Raw genomic sequence first — 6469 nt, forward strand, 5'->3', positions numbered from 1 at the left:
AAATATTTGTAATTAGTATTTTAAAAATATTTTTTATTTTTAATTAATGATTTTAATATATTTGTAATTAAGCACCAAGAAAAAAAAGGGAATGTACTATGTTATTGGAGGGGTGAAAATTTAATTAAGCACCAAAAGTGTTTTTGGAGGAGAAAAAGTTAAAAATTTTAGCTTCTTATTTTCAAAAATACTTTTGAAAAGTATTTTGAAAAGTTAAAAATTTCAACAAAAATTACTTATTTAATACAGTTTTAAAGTATTTTTGGAGGCAGAAATACATTCTTTGAACACCACTAAAGAGGCCTTTAGTCCTCAATATTTGTGTGCCTTCCATCACTGTCTAGAGTCGTTTAGGATAGGCTGAGACGAATTAGAGTTTTGATATCATTTATGGTAGTCTAGTCTTGCCTTTTTCTAATTTTAGGCTTATATTTTATATATGTTTATCATATTTGTAAATAATTAGCTCTATATAACTTTATATATATTAATTTTTTAAAAATTAATTATAGTTATTTAATATTTAATAATTACATATATTACTATTATTATTTTTTCATTTTATTAAAATTTTGTACATCAACAACTTAACATTTTTTATTTTTATATTATAATATAGTATTTTAATTTTTATTTGATATAAATTTTATACTATAAGTAAAATAAAATAATATATTATAAACAACAATGAGCCAGAGGTTGGTAGAAGTCTCAGTCTCTCTTAAAATGAAAATTTTCACTTTTAATCCTTTTATAATTTATAAATTTAAAATTAGTAATGGTAAAATTATATTTTGACCCTTAAATTATCAAATTTTAATTTAATCATTTAAAATTATAAAGACATAGACTATTAAAATGTTAAAATTACATTTTTACTATCGTAACAATAAACAAAATCTCAAATTTTCTACTTTCACCCTTAATTATAAATTTGAAATCCAATTCAACTAAACTTGGGCTGGAACCAAATCCAACAGATATATTAAACAAACATGTTGTTTTTACTCAACTTTGAGTAGAACATTAGCTTGAATGGTAGCCTTCTTAACAAATTTAACCTCTTGCAAAATTCCAAAATTTTGAAAAATTTTTGTTTTAGGGTGAGATTGTATTTTGTCCTCTTTACTAAAAAATGGGTAAATTAGTCTCTTTACATTAGATCAAAAAGTAAATTGATCATTCTATTAAAAATTTCATTAGTTTCTACTATTAATAATCGGTCATTGTATGTTAGAATAATGTCTATATGCAGTGGTGAAACTAGGGATCTAGCAGGGGCCCCGGCACCCCTAAAATGAATTTTTTTCATATGTCCCTTTTAAATTTTTTAAAATTTTAAATTAATAAAAGTAAAATTAAACTTTAGCCCCTGAAAAATATAAAAATTGATTTAATCGTTTAATAATTATAAAGATATAATCTATTAAAATGATAAAATTATATTTTTCTATCGTAAAATTATAATTTAATTTTAGTCCCTTAAAAGAAATTTCTAATTTCACCCTATATGTATGGTATGCAACATGTAATTATTTAGTTATTTTTCAATAATACCAGTTTTTAATAATAAAAATAGATAAAATTTTTACTAAAAATTATTAATTTATTTTAATAAAATATATAAAATTAATTTACCTATTTTTAAATAAAGTATTTGTGTAAAAACTTTTGTAGTAGTGTTATTTTTCAGATGTACAAAATCATTGAATTGTTTAAATGTGTTATATCAATTTAAGGTCACGTAAGCATTAATTGTGGAGTGGAGGAAGGTTACTTGGACAATCCAACGGGAATATGGTTCAAGCCAGATAAAGAATTCGGCAGCACCGGAGAAAATCACGAGACGTAACCAGAATACCAATCGGAGAACGAATAATACGGGAAGCGATACAAGACACTAAGGAGTTTCCCAAATGGAACCAAGAATTGCTACACCTTGACGCTTAACCATGCTCACAGCAACAGCTTTCCCATTAGAGCGTCCTTCGGCTATGGGAATTATGACCGCAAGAATCAGCCCCCCAAGTTCGACTTGTACCTGGGGATTAATTACTGGGCAACCGTCAATTCCAGGTCTAACGTATGCTACGAGATTATCCACGTTTTCCCAGCAGATACAGAGTATATGTGTCTGTCAATACTGGTTCTGGAACTCCTTTTTTTTTTTTTCTTCATTGGAGATTCGACCTTCAAACATTTCCACTTGTTATGGAAATGGGTCTTCGTCGGAACTAACTTATGTCGAGATTTACGACCTGGGTTCCTACATTGGTCCCTTTGGTGTCAGGTAAGCTAGCTGATCCCAAAACCCTGCATCTTAATATTTGCAACAATCTTATTTCTTGTCACCCAAACGCATGCCAACCAAATTTTGTCTTAGCTTAAATCGAGGGCTTAGGATTTTCCAAGGAAAAACAGCAAGGAACTATATCTATCAACAAACAGAGTTGTTACGAGCATCAACCATCAAAACCCTTGACCTATTCATAACCAATATTATATTTGAAAAATAGGTTTGGATTAAAAAACTTATGTAAGAGGATGGATATATTTTCCAACTATAAATAGGTCTAATTCTGCAATTAGACCTTGTACTTTGTGTAGGTTGTTGATTTAGTACCTATATTGGTCATTTTCGGTCCCTGTATTTTTAGAATTTAAAAATTTTAGTCCTAAGTGTTATCATTGGGTTAAGATTAAAATTTTAAAATTTGAAAAGCACAAAGACTAAAATTTATTAAATTAAAATAAAGATACTAAATCCATAAATTACACAAAATATAGGGTCTAATAACAAATTTTGACTTTATAAATATTATCTTATTTTACTTTACATATATATATATTATATCATATAAAAATTAAATATATAAAACTATAATGTAAAATATTAAATATATGTTAACTTTTTAAGTTTAAAATTTAATAAATACGATGGAAGAAGTAAAAGTGAATTTCTTTTTAAGTATCTAAATTAAAATTGAATTTGAAGTTAACATTGTTAAGAGAGCTTTACTGAATACTATCCTGACTCGAATTTGATTTTACTAAATAATAATAAAAGGAAAAAAATAAATTTGTTAAATATTAAAAAAATTAAAAAAGAAAAGGTTTAAGTGTACTTAGTTGTTCACAAATAAGGGGGATTTAAAAATTCATTAGCACATTTGTAAGCACTAGGGTTCGTGAGTCTGATTAACAGTCAGATTTGTAGGCAATGGCATGCTTTGATGATGGAGTCATTTGGCATCCTGAAATGACTCTGTTTTGAGAGTGATGAATCATTTTTCCACCATGGAATATGGATGTTTTGTGTTGAACTGAAGGAGTCTATTGTATTGAAGCTAATGCATCTTCCTCACATAGGTATATCTATGATTTATGACCGTATCTGGTTTTCTGTTCCAATTAATACCTCTTCTAATATTGATTGATATTCAAGGGAGTGGTAATTTGTATAAACTACCGGCTGAGGTGTTGAGAACAGCTGTCCAACCATCCAATTCCTTGACAGGCTCTTTCTCTTTCAATTCTGACTATAAATATAATGTCTACTTCCACTTTGCTGAAGTTGAGGAGTTTGAAGATAAAGTAAGAGAAATAAGCATAGCTTTGAATGGTGTAAAGCGTGGATACTTGAAGCCATTGTCCATAAGTTTCCACAAAATTGAAGGGGAAATTACTTTTACTATTGCTAGTGCTGCAACAATGGACTCTGCCCTTCCTCCAATCCTTAATGCGCTTGAGTTTTACCAACTTAAACAGTTCCCACTTTCTGCTACCACCCATCAGATGGTACCTTTTCTTTTTTTTTTTTTAAGAAAATATGGTTTGCTAGCAATACTTGGATTTGTTTGTTCATTCTCCATTCAATCATAGTTGATGCAATCATGTCCATCAAGCAAACGTACAACATAAACAGAGATGAGTGGCAAGGAGACCCATGCATCCCTGAATAGACTTCATGGAGTGGTCTCAGCTGTCGTTTTGACACTACTCCAAGGATAATCTCATTGTGAGTTCACTTCAAAGCATCCAAAACAGTATTTATAGAAACCGAAGACAAGTTGATGGCTTGTCTTAACAAGACAAAACTGTTAGATGGCTATGGTATCACTTTCTCCTTCCTTGTTAGTTGACTCTGCAGGAACCTAAGTTCAAGTAAATTAACAGGGGAGATATCTCCATCTCTAGCTCATCTCCAGGAATAGAGTCCATCTACGTACTGTACTTCTTAATTTAATGAAGCACCCGAGTGCTACATGATATATGGTCCAGCAACTCTTTTTGAACTTGTTTATTTCATGCACTGATTTATCATACAATTATTTGACCGGGTTTGTGCCACAAGTTTTAGCAAGTCTGCCAAAACTGAAAGTCAAGTTTTGCTGAATTGTATGAATGAGACATATCCAAAATTTTAATTATTTTTATATAATTTAATTAAAGTTAAATTAAGTTAGAGAAAATGGTGTATATAAACGAGTGTATAGTAATATTTGTATGTCTTTAAAATTTGATTGGTGACTTAGGAGCTTATCCTCCATAAATACATATAGAGAGAATGTGAACATTTCTAATCATTTTTAGGTTTAAGGTCATTGGCTATTATGTCCTACTTAGATTCCCTTAATGTTTCACATTTCAAAGTTAATTCCCATGACATGATTGGGTCATTTTTGTCATATTTTCAACTGATGCGTCTTGGCATTTGTCTATTCTATGGAATGGCAGTTTCAATGAAAACCAAACATCATGCCAAAGGGATCCTTGTGAAGGAAAAAACAACAAGAAGTTTATTGCTCCGGTTGTTGTATCCATTATAGCTGTTGTTGCCCTTGTTATCCTCCTAAGCCTTCTAATCATCTTTCAAAAGATAAAAAGGAGAAAACAAACTGGTATTTTTACTCTTTCATATCCATCAAATTTCTTTTTTCTGCTTTGGTTGGTTGCACTCTTTGTACAATGTGTTTTAAATGTTGTAGAAGTTGGTAATACTACGCCATCGAACAAGTAAGGGTTACTAAGTTCCAAGAATCGGCCCTTCACTGCTAACTTCGAGACCGAGATCGGAGAGCGAGGATTCGGAAAAGTGTTCCTTGGTCACCTAAATGCTAACACTCCAGTAGCTGTGAAGTTGCTTTCTTCATCATCAAAATTTTTAGTCTCGTCTCATTTCATTATTCAAAAAATAATAAACTATTAATAATTATATTGTTAATTGATATTTTATATATTTTTATAATTAAATTTAAATTTAAAAATAATTTTATTATTTAAATTAAATTCAAGTTGAGCAAAGCACGAAAATTCTTTTCCAACCGGGCCCTAGTCTGATTGGGCCTAACGGGTTGAGCAGACTACCCAACCCTTGAATAGGTCTAATGCCAACTTGCAACAAAAAGTACCAAAAGCTATACAAACTTTGTTAAGCCGAAAATTGAGTCCTAAATGCTATCGTGCTTCCTGAATCCTCGAGTTCTAACACCACTTACACACTGAAATAAATCAAATCGTACGTTGAGTAATAAAACTTAATAGTGCTAACATGATTTGAAAGCATAATTAAATTAAACATATAAATTAGTTATGGAATCATATATAGACATTATCACCATTGTGTACAATCCTTGTCTCATGCTTTCTACTTTCATGCTTCCATGATTTGTGATAACATGTGTACCCGACTCTTTTATAATTTTATCAACCCTCTAGGCTTAGAGTACCCGACTCTTTTGCATGCTACCTTTCAATACTATAACATCTTTGTATAGTTTCTCAAATGAACATGTTATATTCCGTATCCAATGTCAAATATCACGATGAATCATATATTACATAATTTATAGTCTTTATTAATTGGATGTGAACTCAAAATCGATACACTAATTGATCAACTATCACATCAATATTACTTGCATCTAGTGGACCATCGGTATGTTTGAAGTAATATGCACTCTGCACCTCATTGACATAAAATGAAAGTAATATGAGTGTGTGCCTGTGCGCGCGCATGTGTGCTCCTAGCACCTCATCGGTACGTATGAAATTATGTGCATTCCTCACTTCATCGGTATAAATCGAAGTAAAATATCTTTACTAATCCTATGACATTTCAACTACACCCAACTCTATTCTAGACTGTTAATAGAGTATTCATTATTTTAATTATAACATATATGTTTCACATGTTATAAACAATTACAGAGCAAATTCATATCACACTCAAATCATTAGCATACCATTATATAACATTATCATACTTTCTCATTTTAATTATCACATTAAATTCATTCTGATATTTTTGCATCAAATCATCATATTCAGATCATCATATATACTTTCATCAGCACAAGTATACTCACCTATCATGAGACAAAATATTTAAATATTACTTTAACTAATTTAACTCATAGTAAGTAATATATTGAAATCAAATCATTAAAGCATAAATTTGGATAGAGAT

Source organism: Gossypium arboreum, chromosome 9 (genome assembly GCF_025698485.1).
Source record: "Gossypium arboreum isolate Shixiya-1 chromosome 9, ASM2569848v2, whole genome shotgun sequence".
Taxonomy (NCBI): domain Eukaryota; kingdom Viridiplantae; phylum Streptophyta; class Magnoliopsida; order Malvales; family Malvaceae; genus Gossypium; species Gossypium arboreum.